Below are 17368 nucleotides of genomic sequence, written 5' to 3'. Positions count from 1 at the left end.
CCAGGGTTGCCAGCCTCAGCCTGTTTTCACTTTTCATGCCTCACCCTCTTTTTCACGCATCACACTTTAGCAATCATACATACATGTATGCACCTTCAATAAAATATAAAACATGGTAAGTGTGACATGTGTGTTGACCTGGCTTTTGGCTTGGTTTTGGTTACTGCACATCCCACTTATTTAATGCACCACACACTAGTTGTTTTCCTATTGACATCATGTGCACTTAAGCATCCAAATGGGGAAATAGGGTAAACTTGGCGTGCGAGTGGTGGCCTGGGGCAGGAACTATCCTGTGGGATGGTGGGGGGCAGCGCCCCATCTGTCCCTAACACCTTCTTTATGAGATGGGCTGGGGACGGGCGTATGCTGTGGCCACAAAAATTATTTTCTTCTTAGAAATATATATATAAAGAGTTTGGTACCAAAACGTGATACATGCCTTTTTTATCCAAAATCGGTATTGTATCTTGTAGGCCTGGCAAACTCGATTCCTTTTAAGGATCCGGGTTATTGTGAGTCACTCACTAAAGTGATCCGGGTTGTGTGATTCACTTGAGTCATTTGAGTCAGTATTGCTAAATTGCCAAGGAAACTCAGTACAGACCCACTTGTAACCGGCTGATCCACGCGACTCGAGATTCTCAGGGACGGAAACATTGCAGACTCGCAGACCATGGACATAAGACTCGCTCTACAGATCCCACTAACCGGCTGATTCGCGTGGATCAGCCGGAGCCGGTTAGTGGATCTATAGAGCGACTGAAGTCTCCTCAAAAGCAAATCCATAACAAAAGCCTTTCACTTCTGAAATAACATGCTTATAGGTTTTAGGTTTGGTGTGTATGGTCGACCATTTAAAAAAGAAGCCTAATAACAATAGCATAATAATATAGAGAAAATATAAAAAAGAACTGTCCTGCTTATGTAGCCCCCAGAGTCGGAGAGACAGTTCGCGCAGATCAGCCGGTTACGGATCAGCCGGCGGATCAGCTGGTTACGGATCAGTCGGTTACGGATCAGCCGGTTACGAGTTGAGAGACTCTCGAGTCAGAGCAGATTCGCATGTCTCTCGAGTCCGCATTGTTTCCGACTCTGAGTGAGAATCTCGGGTCAATTCGCGGCTCGCACGGATCCGCAGGTCTCTCGAGTTTGCAATGTTTCCGGCTCTGAGTGAGAATCTCGGGTCAGTTCTCGCGCAGATCAGCTGGTTACGAGTGGATCTGTAGTGCGAGCGAAGTCTCATCAATAATGTTGAAAGAGGTTTGTGTGTGTGGTGGCGCTGTTTATGGTTTTACATTGAATTGTAGTAGGACTCAACTGATCCGGGTTAATGACACTAGAGACTCGCGACTCATGAGTTAATTTAAAGATCCGGGTTAAAGATCCGAGTGAGTCGCGACTCGAACAGGTCTAGTATCTGGTCAGTAATAAAAAGTCAATTCTTCATTTTACGCAAATTCCGATATCCGCCGTTATTCTGTCAACTTTTCTCCCCTTTTTTCCAAATCGCGATAAACGTCAGTCCTCCTTCTCTGCAGAATGCAATAAATCCGCTCAACCAATCACAGCGCACCATTCCAAGCATTGTAAACAATAATGGCGGCGTTTTGAATACAGTTTTCCTCATCTACTATGTAATCAACAAACAAACAAAAATAAAATAATACTTTTGATGGAATTGATAAACCTGTGGTGGTTTGCTGTGGCGGGGAAGAAACGTAAGCCATCAAAATTTAATAATTTACGCGAGAGGCACTCGGGCAAAGGAAAAATGTCGGCTGTTGCTGTTCTCACACGACAGCATCAAGCTTCTGTCATGCTAACACATTGACCACAGGGGATCTTATGAAAAACTTTCCATTATTTTATTTGAAGTCTATGAAAATCAAGCAGGACCAAAACATTTTACAGCGGATCGCTGTCAAAAAAGTTCAGCGACGACGTCCCAAGTATAACCGCAGAAATGACAGTGTTCTAAATATGACAAAATGCCATTAATGTTTATTTTTTTATTCAGTGTATACCACTAGTCAACTACATGAATATAACATGGCAGAGATGAATGTATATTTATATATTGATTCAGATTTATAGCATTTTGAAAAAAAACGTGGATATATTGCATTTAGTGGAAAAAATAATCAGTTTTTATAATAAATCTTTGAAAATCAAATTATGGATTTGAAATTTTAATGTAATTATAACCTAAAGATGCTATGTGAAAGTTTTTAACAGAAAATAGTGGTTTTCATCTTGTCACTTTCAACATGGATAACACGTTTTTACCCAAATTAGACAAAATGGATTTATTGCATTTTGGAACCAAACTCTTCATATATATATTTATATATGATGCAACTCCCTTCTAAAATTAATTAATTTAATTTATTATCACTATTAGTGTTATTTATGTCGCTACTGATTAAATCATTCATCACTAAACCTGTATTCATTAGTCTAAATAACTCTTATATATTTTTACACACGCATACACACATGCATTCACAAATACACTGATGTTATGAACGGATTTGCATGGGCAGTGAAAATGTATGCTTGCTTTTTTGTCTTGTTATTTACTTTGTGTGTTTGCATTACATAATTAAATAAATAAATAATGAAATAATTTTTTTATGTTAATATGAGTAAAGTAAAAAGTTTTCAGAATCCTGGTTTTAATATCAGTATCTAATCCCAAGTATCATAGTTTATTATATTTACTACGGTATGCACCAAAATATAACCATGAAGAATTTTGCACAGGTTTATCCTCCCCACAATCAATAAACTGATGAACGGATGGATTTTGCACATACTTTCTTAGTATGACAAAATCTTATCTGATTTGTTATGCAAATTTGTGGACGGGTACAGAGATGCTTTCACCAGTCCACTTGAAATAGTGTTTGCTTAAGTTTTTCTTTGTTAATAGCATTGAATCTTTGAAATATTTTAAATGTAAGTGCTTCATAAATTGTGATGCTCACCCAAGCAAACATCATTAATTATTAATAAGGTATATACTTTTAAAAAAATCGATGTGCTTTTAGATTGCCATCATCATCCTGCATCCTGTAACCAGGTGCTGCTCATAATAAAATATAAAAAATGATATAAGAAGCGATTGATTTATTCTGCATTTTTACCTTTGAATATCATTGTCTGCCTTATGGGAATATTATCCTGCTGTTGATGGTGGATGTGACATGAATCAGAAGAATGGTAAAGGTGGAGATGTGTGTTTTTTTTTAGATATGAAGTGTAAGAACAGTGTGGTGAGGTCGACCCGTGTCAGTATAATGAAGCCAGTGTCAGAGTTTTTGTATGCATATGAACATTCAGCCTGACAGAACCTGTGGGCGACAAATCAACACAGCGCAGTCTAATTACTGAATCTACACAGACAGGACCACAAACATGGACGCCTGTGAGATTTATTTGTTTTGCAGAATGCCATTTGCTCCACACTGTCTGAGAGAGGAAGTGAGGAGGGTAATATTTCGGTGTAGTGCTGTGATAATACGGTCACTGCTCGAGGTATAACGTAAAAACTCACCTCTGATTTTAATCGGGTTGATATTGATGGTGAGAATGATTGAGGATCCTTCAGTCTTAACGCAGAGCATGATGCAAATTTCTATTTCCAGGGGCAGCGGCGACGTATTAAAAGTTGCATTGAGTGAAATAATACAGCATTAAAACAAGAGGACAAAGTGACCTTGGAAGATGGCTAAGATGTTTGCTAAGTCACTAAGATTACGATCACTAAACCTGAATGTGATTTTTTTTCTTTTCCCCTCAGTTTATTACAGAGCCCCTAAGGGGACATGGAGCAAAAATTAAATAAAGTTTAATTTGCACACGTGATAGTTTTATGTGCGCACGTGATAGTTTCCTCACAAAACTAAACTTTAAAAAAATTCTGCACATGAAGGTTTCACGTAAGCACTTGAAACTAAACTTTAGATTTTTTTACTCCAATGTCACCTTAGCGGCTCGGTAGTTATTGAATGACAGTGGTTATGTTTACATGCACAAAATGTTGTCAATCCAACTAAATTTAATTTGATTGCAGTTTACGACAATACAGTTTACATGTACATTAAACATTGCAATCTGATTAACTCATTCCCCGCCAGCCATTTTTTTAAAGTGGCCCGCCAGCATTTTTTGTGATTTTCACAAAATGCCTTCCAGGAAATTTTCTGCTAAAAATAAATAAACACACAAATATATGAAATGAAAGAACAGACCCTCTGCTTTTAAACAAACAATAAACAAACAAACAAAGCGGGAAAAAAACTTTTCATCCTATCTATATTTTTTCTCTGTTAATAAACTTTTTAATATGGGTATTTTTTTTTAAAAAATTTTTTGCAAAAAACTGTGAAGGAATTTTGTTAGAGATTTAGAATGATTATTAAAACATACACAGAGTTTAAAATGAGTAAATAAAGTTTTGGCTTCAGATTTTTCATAAATTAGGCCATCTAGTGGATAATTGCGGTATTGCAGATTAACATAAAATTATGTTATCAGGAACACTTTTGTTATGCAAATGTTTTCTCTTAATTAATGAGATAACTCGTCAATGGCGGGGAAAGAGTTAAAATGTTTGTTTACAGGTACATTCTATATAATCTGAACCAGACATCTGAGCAAGCTCACAGCCAGGGTTGCCAGATTCATGTATCTAAACCATTTCAATGGACATTTAAAACTAGCCCAAAATCCCATACCAATAACTAAATAAAATCCTTTCATATTTTTCTTTCACAAATGCTCTATGCATGCGCACAAGGTATTTTTGCATCCGATTGAGAAAATACTACGATTCACGCGTTTACATGCATACTTTTCTCCTGATGATGGGATCAGAGATTGGAGTACACCACCCCTTTCAAAATTTGCATCCTGTTGACCTCAATCATATTGATTATGGTGTTAACATGAAGGCTTTTCAATCCGATTGAGCCATAAATCCAATTACAAATCCTTTATTTGTTTGGGTTTATATGCATAAAACGGGTAACTCTCAAAAATCAGCCCATTATAGAAACTTGTTTCATGTGTTTACATGCACATCAATGAACCAGCTATGCGAAAAAAACGTGTTTACATGAAACTTTAAGATTTGTCAGGTTTCTCGCAACCAGTGACATCACCGCCTATAGTCATTTAAAAAGCTGGCAGGAAATCTGTCAAAAGCTAATATACTGTATGTCTTCTCATATTTTACTTGCCTTCAAGCCATCGTAGGTGTATATGACTTTCTTCTTTCAGCCCAGTTATATTAAATAATATCCTGCCTCTTTCCAGCTTTGTAATGGCGCTGAATAGTGGCCGTATGTTTGAAGCCCATCCATCATCATGTGGATGGTTAATATGGTCTTTTGAAGCGCAACAATACATTTGTTAAAAGAAAACTTTAGTGTATTTTGCAATGTAAACCCAACTCTAAAACGGCTGTATGTTGACTCCAAGTCTGAAAGTGAGAGGATCATTGGTTCTCGAGTGTCTCGTGACTGCGTCTCGTCACAATTTTAGAGACAATAGAGTCCAAATCACAGGAAGAGAAGATAACATAAATGACTTACACAAACATCTTCATGCCAAATGTGTGTGAGAGATTGTTTTTTTATTTATTTTGCACACAACAATTTTAGTAAGTGCACCAAAGTAGTTTTTGGTTGGTCAACAAATTCATCATATTCCTATAAATACGCACAGTTACACGATAGATGCATTGTTTTATTAGCATGTCCCGTGCTTGTTCTCATCCCTGTCAGCAGAGCAGTAACTAATGCATTTATTAAAAACATGACTTTATTACAGAGAGAGCAGTTTGATTAGAGTAACATGAACTTTGTACCCCAACACTGCTTTATGGGGGATACAATTCATAATAACAGAGACTCATTAGAGGAGACAAAGTAGGCTGGAACAACAAGTCCTTTAAGTAATGAGTCTTATAACAGCCATGACTTTCAGGATCTCCTCATCCAGAGCTCAATTAGCTCTTAGCTTATAGGCGTCATTAATAGGAGATGTTGGCTCCTTGACATTCGAAATTCATTAAAGCGGCTCGGAAATGCCCGGAAACAACTTCATAAACCTCCAGGAGGCAGATAAAGTTGATGTGTTTTGTGGTGTGGATTACTGGTGAAGTTTTTCTCTCTCTCAAGAGCTTTTAAATGTGTTATTTTTTGGCCTTTTACAGAGACGCTTTAACTAGAGCCCGACCGATATGCATTTTTTTGGGCCGATGCCGATACAGATATTACAGAGTAAAAAAAGACCGATAACGATATATCGGCCGATATTCATTATGTGCATATTATAGTACAGTAAACATATACTACAGTATATTATACTACTACAGTACTGTACATAGAATACACTATATACATTAACAGAATATACTATATATGAATACTTTTTGCAATGATCACTCTATGATCACACCACAAATGTGGTGATCAAACACTTAAAATGACGTTACAAAGATATGTAATATAGGCAGGTGTGTTTTACAAGTTAACAATAAACTTTATTATCCAAAATGATTCTGATATAAGTGCACAAAACAGTAAATTTGACTTATTATAAATAACTTTAAAACACAAACAAAACAAAATACATATAACTTAAACCATTGTCAGTTTTAACGAGAATAATGTTATATAGGGCTTATTTTAAAAAATGGAAACTTATAAAGTCATTGTTTATTAGCTTTAGAGTAAGTTATGGACTTCACAAATTAATTAAAAACTTACCGTTAAGACGACAATGCTTGAATTACTGACAACATACTGATGTAGGCTAATGTTTAATGTACTGCACAACTTTTTTATAACACGAACCCACAGTGTTCTGCCGGGACTTTAAACTTTCATAAAACTAAAGCGTCTGCTCTCCGCCTCTTTTATTTAAGAAAGGGTGTAAAGTTGCGCGAGCTTATTTAATCAATTGCTTTGAAATGAGCATGTAACAGCACAAGCAGCTGTACTCCCACAGACTGCGCGTCAGTTTAAGCGCGTCCTTTCTCCGCCTCGCGTCATTTCTTCCGCTTGCGTTTGAAACAACTCGCAAGTGGACAAAAAAGACTGATTAAAACCACCAAATGTAAACAGGAATGTGTCTCTCTCGTCCACTTATAATCCAATCGACCAAAGCGCGCCTTAATACCAGGTGTAAAATGTTTTGAAGAAACCGCGTGACTGCCGCGGCCGCCATCTGAACTGAGAGACTGACTAAAGTGAAGGGGGTGGGGGATTGGCTGATGTCACTACAGTGAGTGACCTGAGTCGCCATTAGCAACCAATAGGGCGCACTCTGCTGGACAAACAAGTACTTACATCTTTCAAAAGCATTTAATGTGTTCTGTAAGGAACGTTCATATCGGCTTCATATCTGCGGCTAATACGCCGATACAGATATATCTGCGACATGCTCATATCGGCCGATAAAATCGGCAAAACGATAAATCGGTCGGGCTCTAGCTTTAACACAAACATTTCTCCATCATTTTTTGATTCTGTTTCTTTTGTTCTCGTCTCTCTCTGCTCCTCTCAGGTTCAGTTATGTGAAACACTTTTCCAGATGAGGCTGTAGATCTCTATGGATTGACTCTGATGATCGTCTGTCTGTCTGTTTAACTCGTCTGTGGAGATGTTGTAAAAAGTTTAGCTGATTTTTTTATACTGTACACTGTCAGAAAAAATACTAGGGCTGCAACTAATGATTATTTTCATGATCGATTAATCAGCGATCGATTAATCAGCGATCGATTAATCAGCGATCGATTAATCAGGCGATTAATCAGGCGATTATTTTTTTCGATTAATCAACTAATTGGATAAAAACTTAAATATTTACTTAAGTAGACTTTTTACTTATTGCAGTTAAATAAGGCACTAAATTAGAGTATTCACATGTGGAAGTGTACATTTAAAAGTGTGAAAGCCACACACTACTAAAGTTTTACTAATTTAATCTTTATGATTGTAATATTTTAGGCCTTAAAAAAACATTTGTGCAGCTTTTAAATAGAAAAAACATTTTTAGTGTCAAAATGTTAATAAAAAAACTTTTGAGTCTACAGGGATGTGCTGGTGAATAAATTTAGCCACAGACTAATAAACAAATTTTAACTCTTTTTTTTAAAGTTGCCAGTTCCAGCATTCACGCAGTGTTTTTTTACAAGTTTAATGCAGTCCAGAAATGTTCTTCTTTAAATATATAAATATACAATATATTAAATGCAAGATCCTCTGCTTAAAAAAAGTTTCATCCTACCTTCATTTGTTCTCTTTTTATAACCTTTCTTTTTATAACCTTTTATAACCTCTCAAATATGGGTATATTTTTTTTAGCAAAAAGCTGAAATAAAAAAGTATTTTTAAGGACTTTTGTGTGAGATCAGATTCAGAGTGACGATTAAAACATACACGTAGTTTAAACTGTTTGCCCTAAGGGAATACTTCCGGGGTTTTATAAGTTTGGTAAGAGCGCCACCTGCTGGACAGTCAAGGAAACGTTAACAATGGCAGGGAAAGAGTTAATTTTCAACCTAGACCTTTGATGGTTATTAACATAATTCGTTAGTAATAAGGGTATCACGATTCTCCAAATCCTCGATTCGATTACATTTTCGATTCCAAGGTCACGATTCGTTTTGATTCGGTTCTCAATTTTTACTTTTTTTTTGAAAGCACAAAAATGCTATGCCATTTTTAGATTAGACTTTTATGAAATATAATATCTGACCTTGAATCCGGAGATGCCCTGCCATGTTAGTCGAAAAATATGGTACACGCACATACCTGATTAAACAAATCTTTCTGTCAGAGGAACGTTCCTGTCAGTACTTTGCACCTTACAAACGCGCTTTTATTACCGTCAGACGAGCTTGTGAGACTATACCCCAATACGTGATGTTTAAATGCTGTTTTCATAACTCTTAATCAACTGAAATTAGTTGTTGTGAAACTTAAACAGATCTCAGATCAGAGAAACGACCGGTCCTGTCACAGACGCCGTTCTGTTCTGATTGAGTTCAGCTGAAGGCGGGAGGCGCTTGCTGTTTTTTTGTTTCCCATGTAAAGAGCAGCTCGCCTGGTGTCTCCTGCATCTGCCATGATATCTTTTAACTGGCTGTAGCTAGCGAAGTTAAAGGAGGTTGACTCACAGCACTCAACCTATTTTTTCGCTTGGCAAGCCGACCAGACGTGACATGGGGGTGCGGCAGCATCGACGATTCCATTTTTTTATTCAAAGTCCGAGGTTGTGACTTAATTTCTATCGACACCCTTAGTTATTAACAAAATAAATAAGCCATATGATATGAAAGTGATATAGCCTACATTGTTGCATTGTTACCGTAATATAAACCTGAATTTCCCCATTACTTTAAAACAGATGCTCTTGCGACCAGCGATATTTTGCGTTTTTGTTTCTGTCATTGTCCGCTAGTCACGCGCTGAGAATAAGAAGCACCTGATAAACATGCCGCTTGCGTTGTATGAAGAAAAGGTGCCTGACTTTGAGTTTTTTTTTACCATGAATGTGTGTTGCTAAGGACTTCATTTGGACAACTTTTAAAAGCCATTTTTTCTTGCATCAGATTCTGGAATTTCAAATAGTTTTATCTCGGCCACAAATTGTCCTATCCTAACAAACCATACATCAATGGAAAGCTTATTTATCAATTTTACACTGTAAAAAGAATACTGTGAAAAATACAGTAACTTGCTGGCAGCAATTAGCTAGTAAGTTGCTGTATTTCATTTCACAGTATTCTTACTGTAAATGTAACTGCAGTAAAATTAAAATTACTGTGAACTCTTTTACAGTAATAATGACAGTACTGTATTTCATAACTACTACTGTAATAGGGATTACTGCATTTATTTTGTGTACTGTAAAATGAAGACACTGTTTGTCACAAAAATGCCATTTATTATCTCACTTTAAATTACAAAAATTCATAAATTAAAAATAGCATAGCATACATTTTTTTCAACATGTTACATTTTTTCTGTGAACATCTCAAAACTTTTCTGAACACATACATTTTTTTTATATGTTAACATTTTTCTGTGAATATTTCATTTAATTTCAACACTTCATACAAAAACACTTTTCTGAACACACAAAACAATCAATATTTATTCAAATGTTTCTGGTAAATTACAAATGCATAAAAATTAAATGATTTACATTTACAGCAGGATTTCAAACCTGAATATTGTTTTTCTCCAAGACGTTTTTTTCAGAACTATTATTCTTTTAAAACTGGACCTGAACTAGTTGACTTCCTGGGCTGGACTCTACCCTGTAGTGAAAGAAATTGACTATTAATGTAAAAGTTTATAAGCAAGACAGATGGGTTGATGACATATACATAAAAGTTTACTTCACAGTGTTTTAAAGGTGCGGTGTGTAATTTCAAGAAGGATCTCTTGACAGAAATTAAAAATAATATACAAAACTTAATTATCAGGGGTGTATAAAGACCTTTCATAATGAACCGTTATGTGTTTAATGCCTTAGAATGAAACGTTTTAACTACATACACAGAGGGTCCCCTTACATGGAAGCAGCCATGTTTCTACAGAAGCCCTTAACGGACAAACTTTTTTACTAAGTTGTCTCCAACTATGACATGTTTGTCCGGTGGCAGCTACCGTAGCTTCTCTATGTGTTTCAAAAGCAAGAGGTGAGCAGTGGACTTAGCAGTTGGTTGCAATTCACAACTTCACCACTAGATGCCCCTAAAATTTACACACTGCACCTTTAAATAAACAATTTTTATTTTTTTATATGCTCTGTTTGTGGTTTGTGGAGTAAAATCTAATATTTATTATTTAATAACGTCTACATTAAAGGCGGAGTGCACAATGTTTGAAAAACGCTTTGGAAAAGGAGACGGGCCGACTACCAAAACACACTTAAAGCCAATCAGCAGTAAGGAGCGTGTCTACTAACCGACATCCTTGCTTGGTTGCGTATGTGTGAGGCGGGTCTTTTAAAAGAAGGTCCAGATTCTATTGGGGTAGGGGTGTGTTTGTTTAGGTGATTTCAAATATCAACATTGGCTTTCAAACATTGTGCACTCCGCCTTTAATACTATTATAAAATTATACATGAATATCCCACATTTCTGCCACAATACCATGTTACCAGTTAGTGATACAACAGTGAAATTGATGGTAAATATTTGATTTGTGAATGGAAAAGTATTGTTTCACTCGACGCGCCAAACACATATTTTGAAATGACGAACCACACACATGACGGGCTACATACATGTTGTGACAAACTTCGCATCGTGCGCCCTCGAAAAAAGAAGTCACCGGCCGCCACTGCATTAGACTAGCTGTGCTGGTTTTCTACAGTTTGCATGGTGAGTTAAATTAAACGTTTGATGTTTAACAATAGCACAACAGTTGATATAAACAAAAATAAACACTTTAAGAAGTATTTTACAAATCGGGTAGTTGGTTAAAGAATGAGTACTCAAATATTTGTTCCCATTACTAGTCAAAACTATATAAAAAACAAATAAGTGCTTACCTCTGGATAAATTCCAATGTAGTGGCTGCATCATACATGGCTAGAGCAGAAGTGAAATCACAACGGTCACTCAATTGGAGGAGAACTCTGCCCTCGATGGAAAGCATCCATTTTTTGCCCCCAGAATGGACTCTCCTAAAAAATATTAAATAAAAGTTGACATTGCACAGTATTCAATCTGATATGGTTTACTATTTTACATAAGCAAAATTTATTGAAAACACTAGCCCTACATAACTACCTCTTTTTTTCCTATTAGATCAATAACCACTAGAGATTTTTGGAATGTATGTGCAAGATGACATAAAACTTTGTTCACACCACACAGTGACTCGATACAAATATGCTTTATAGATGAAGTAACCCTTAAAATTGGCATCTATTGTGTATGTCGAGTGCTGGGATCTTACCGAGCATGATGAGCCTTGGAGTGCTTGGCAGGGAAATCTGGGCCTCAGCATCTGTTTAGGTGGAAGTTTTCTGTAACACAAAATAAACAAACAAATAAAATCTATTAGAAATCACAAGTACAATATTCATAAGAGAAAAAGTGTGTCAATACTGTAAAAAAATAACTTGCATCAACCAAGAGAAAAACAGCTTCTTCCTGTTGCATGGTTTCTGTGCACTTTAACATGTTTGATATATTAATATATATATATAAATCATAGAATAAACAACATTGCTTGCATTTGAAAATCATCATGCATGCCAGTTCATGTAACTTATGTACCTGGAACGATGGTCGATGGCTCTTGTCTGCAGTCTGAAAGGAAAAAAAGATGTGAATAAAATAACGAGTAAGATCTCGAAATATCTTAATACAGTGCGAGAATATTATAATACTATAATATATATACACAATTTCAAACTATTTTGAATTCAGCAATGCTAACGTTAGGTACTCTTTAATCAAATAAAAAGACGTTATAAATGTAATGTCGCCAGATAAGACAAATATTTATACAATATGCTCCCAAAAGTCGGGTATAACACTTCAAATTAGGCTATTAACAATCTAACGTTATAGTTTCTGCAGTTTGACCTCCAATGAAGTTCAGAAAAATCGTGAAATTATGAATAATGTGTGTTACTGTGTTTTCTTTCGAATCGGCCCGCTTAACTTTATGCGTTTCCTCAGGCAGCAACGTAAGCGAGCAAGAGAAAAAAACGAGAGATTTAAACGAATATCGCGCCAATAAATACAAAAATACACACTTTTAAATTAATTTTGGTTCACAATGCTAACGCTATAATTAAATTAAAGACGTTATAAATGTAATGTTGCCGGATAAGTCTTACCTCATATCTCCTCAGCTGCGTTTTCTTTCAGCTCGAGAGACTGGTTTCAGCCTGCGGAGGTCGTCGCACTTGCATAAGCAGGGTCCATACGTCATCAACCCTGGGTTATTTAAGTTAACTGACCATTAGATTCGCAAGTCATAAGCATATTAAACAATTTACTATTAACTTAGAATAACAGTCAACTTTATAATTGTTAATATTCTGAAACAAGACGTATGTAGCCGAGAAATGCGACCTCCGGAGGCTGCAGCCTTCCCATTGAGACACGGCCAATTACTTTTATTATTAAATTATTATCCTTAACTTAACTATGACGTTATAAAATGTTGCCAAACTAGAAAATATATCGAAATCATTCAGAAATATATATTTGTGGTAATAAAATTGCAAAATGCACACACAAGACGGGTTTACTAGGAAGTGTGCCGCTCATTACTCCTCTCTCTCAGTGCACTCTTAAAGTTGAACAAACAGGTGACTTTACAAGAGTAAACTTTGGAATTAAATTAGCAAATTTACCTTTCTGAAGTAAAAATTCAGATGAAAGTGTGGAATCTCGTAGCTTTCCTTGGCTGAAGAAAAAAATCCTCTAGAAATTGCTGTATTGTGATTCACAGAAAAAATATTTTTACTGTAGAATTTACCCGCCGTTGAAAAAAGACCATGATGCTTTGCAGATCTACAGCAACTTGCTGTATACAAGTTCTACAGTAAGCATTTGCTCATTTTACAGTAATAATGCTGTGTAAACTACAGAAATTTGTTACAGTGTATGTAAAAATCTCAATTTCAAAGAATTGACCCTTATGACTGATTTTATGGTCCATGTGGTCTCATATGGTACACATTAAGACCGTATTAAAGGGTACAGCCTGAGTGACAGCTTGCAACCAATTTTATCTGACAGTGTACTAAGAAAGCAAATTTGTAATGCATCATTAGTTTTATAAAATGTTCTTCCAAAAAATGGTTTTGTTAGTCTACTTGACTTCTCAAGAACTTTGATGTATTGTTTTCAAGCTTGTAAATTTTTTTACAATCGTGTGTGTGTTTAAATGTAATATTTCTTTTATTTAGTACTAAAAGTGCAGCCGGTAAGAGTTATCGATATGCAGAGCTGGTCTTTTGATATCAGATTTCATTTTCGAAAGACTACATTACAAGCACTGAATGGTATTCAAGCATTACTCATGTCAGCTGGCTCTTATACCACTTTCATTACATCTCTCCATATTTTTCTCTTCGCTGTGGTCATGTTTTTGGTTCTTTGACCTTATATGGTGGACATGTGAATCAGAGGAAAGATGGATTTTGCGAGTTGAATTTCAGCCATGCATTGTTCAAAATATAATAACCTGAGAGTATAAGGTTAGTTAAGTAGTAACCTAGTGTACTGCCTTGCTGTCCTACATAGGCAGCTGTCTTCTGAGAGAGCTTTCTGTTGTAAGTACATAGACGATGACTCTCTGTGACGTAGGAAAAATGCAGCACAACATTGATTTTAATGGTGTTTGACATTAGCATGTGACTGAGATAATGTTGTGATGCACTAACAAGCTTAAAATACAACATTTGCACAGTACATTTCCCAGTATATCTGACATTTCTTATATTAACAGATTTATGCATTTACACATTTGGCAGATACTTATCCAAAGTGACTGCACAATATATACATTTGACAGTATGTGTGTTTCATGGGAATCGACCCATGATCTTTGAAAACTAAAGTAGTTGCGCTTTATATTCAACTTGTAAATGTTTTGCTTTATGTATAGTGGCTTTGAACGTTAAGATAAAATATTTTAACACTTAAAGTGCAATTGAGACTCCTTAACAGTAAATTTACAGCAAAGTTTTGCTATGTGGCAGTTTGTCGAACGTTTGCATTGAGGAGATAGCGTATCTGTCTGTGCAAACAACAAATATCAAAAGAGTGTTTTCCTTTTTTTGTCACGTCCCGTTCGTACATTCGCACACAGCTTGACCTCAGCCCGAGCATCCTGTCGCTCAGCAGAGTTTGGCGACCTTTAACCCCATGCGCGTTGATCCATGCGCTCTGACGGCCTCTGCTGAATAAGCTTTGAGAATGACGCTCTGTTTTGGTTGGTCTGAGGGGAAATCAGGTTTCATCCTGCTTGAAAGAACAGAAAGCAAACAAGATCTCTCACATCCGCACCATTTGACCACCGCAGGAAGAAACCATTTCCACCTAAAGCCCAGCAGATCTGTCGAGGAGATTGAATCTTCTTCTGCGGTTCTCTCTGTTAATGCTATATCGTTTTCCTTGAGTTTGTTCACTTTAGAGGGGTCGGTGGATGCTTAATATCCAGCGGTTTCCTATAGGATTGATCACTGCTCAAAATTGATTAGGGAAATCCCAAGTTTCAATTCAATTCAGAATAAAAATTAAGGAAATACATAAAAAATTTTAAACTCCTCTTTAGACATGTTATCATACATGAAAGAGCGGATTAACAAGATTTACCCACCGTTGACCACGTTTGAAGTGCCTCCCCCCAAAAAATTCCTGACTTCTAACTGTTCAATGTGATCTTTATGCTGCGTTAACACCAGCCGTGGTAGAGGCATGAAGCACAAGTGATTATAATGTTAAGTCAATGTGAAGACGCGTTGACGCGCGTCTGGCGGTCTCGCGGCGCGAATAAGGCGTTTAACGTGGTTGCGGTAGACATGATTCCGCCTCTTTCGTGTGTCTAGTTCGCGCGAATGGCGCGGATTGAGCGTTGCCGTGGGAAACGCGTGAGTTGAAAAATTGGAACTTTGGCGGAAAACGCGCTGCGTTAACCAATATGGAGTTTGCTCTAATAGTGACGTGATTACAGGAAGCGAGCTGAGTCGCAGAAGCCCCTCCCATGATGCGAAAATCCTTGGCTGTTTCTCAATATGCATTCTTCAGCGATCTTGCGTTCTCGTGTCATTGCTCTACGTCATCATTAACAGTCGAAGTTCATTCCAATTCTCAAGAACGCAAGTACAGAGGATCCATGAAAATACCCGGATGTGTTCTTGATATCGAGGATGCATCGAGTGCAGACTTGCGCGCTGAAATCGCTTCACGCCCCATAAGTCATTGCGGCAAAACAATGGCGGAGCTCAGGTGAACAGGAAGATCGCACACATCTCAAATCTCATAAGTGCGTTCTGTGTTCTCGCGACCTTCTGAGTTCGTTCTTCCGAGGTCGCCTGGCAAGTTTGATCTCCACGAGGATGCAAGTCCGTTCTTTGCGTTCTTGGAATTGAGAAACAGCCCTTGTGAATGTCTCGATGACTAGAATTTCACACATGAATGAAGCGATTAAACTCAAAATGTTCAAGCGGCAAACTAGACACGGTAGACGTGAATTTGACGCCTCAAATGTGGCTGTTGTAAACCCACAGTTAGGCTTTCATTGATAAAACTAAAGCGGCTGCTATTTCATTTTTGTTTCATTTTGCTCTAAAATATCTAAAAAGCTGAAAAATGTCTTAGACCATAGACCATCTGCTCGAAGTCATCAAGACAGAAGCAGTCGAAAGTGGACAAAAGAGAAAGATAAAACCTACAGATGTGAACGGACATGCATCTCTCTCTCATCCACTTGTGATCCAATCAACCAATCCGCATCTTAATACCAGGTATTAACAAAGCCCCTTAGACAAATGACTTCTAAACTCCTCCTTCTTTTATTTTAATTTGAGTTAAATTTAATCTCCAGTTCAGCACCATGGGTGTGGCCAATTTAATTCATATTCCAAATCATGTGTTGAATATGAGCCAGCTGTGTATTTCAGTATCTTACAGCCGTTCGCTTTAAAACCCAGTAAAGCAGAAGAGAGCGAGAGTCTTATGGGAGCTGTTAGACAGTCGCTCATGCAGAAAGCAGATGTTTTACTCGAATCATCAGTGTGGTCGCAGTGAAGTGCACGAGTCTGAGGTTTGGCTATAGACATCTGAGTGTGTGAAAGCTGCCTACAGGGACGCCTTTGAACATGACGATGAAAGCTGAGTGTTCTGAGACTGAAGGGCAACGGAGGATAAGAACAACATGAGGATGTGTGGAGATCAGAAAGTGTTAATCTGTGTGAGAAATCCTTGATGCAGGAGAAAATAAAGTACTCCAGACACCAACGCTGAAAAGAGCGGAGATGTGAAAAGACGCTTTGTTGGTGTTTGAGGCCATTCGAGTGAAGCTCATTTGCCATGAGACAACAAAAATGTGTTGGAGAAATCTGTGATTCAGATATTTTCATGTATCTTTTTAATGTATGTGTTGGGTTATTCTGCATGTACTGCACCAGAAGAATAATGAGGACGGCTAGTTTGAATTCATTAGTTCCAGTGACGAGTTTTCATGAATATAGATGTTCTTCAGAAACTTGCTTCCCGTTTACTCATTTGCATTTATGGAAAAATCGCTCATTTAGATACAAATACAAATTCGTGTGCTTGCTTTGTTCAACAACACTTTGTTTTATTAAA

General features: G+C 36.9%; 1 protein-coding gene across 4 annotated transcripts in view; it reads left to right on the top strand.

Annotated features, from left to right (window-relative positions):
- adam12a (ADAM metallopeptidase domain 12a) overlaps positions 1-17368 on the top strand; it is a 110504-nt gene that overhangs the window by 25584 nt on the left and 67552 nt on the right. The window lies entirely within an intron of this gene.

This window comes from Paramisgurnus dabryanus, chromosome 1, assembly GCF_030506205.2.
Source record: "Paramisgurnus dabryanus chromosome 1, PD_genome_1.1, whole genome shotgun sequence".
NCBI lineage: Eukaryota > Metazoa > Chordata > Actinopteri > Cypriniformes > Cobitidae > Paramisgurnus > Paramisgurnus dabryanus.
The sequence above is the reverse complement of the archived record's forward strand: the minus strand, read 5'-3'. Positions and strand labels throughout refer to the sequence as shown.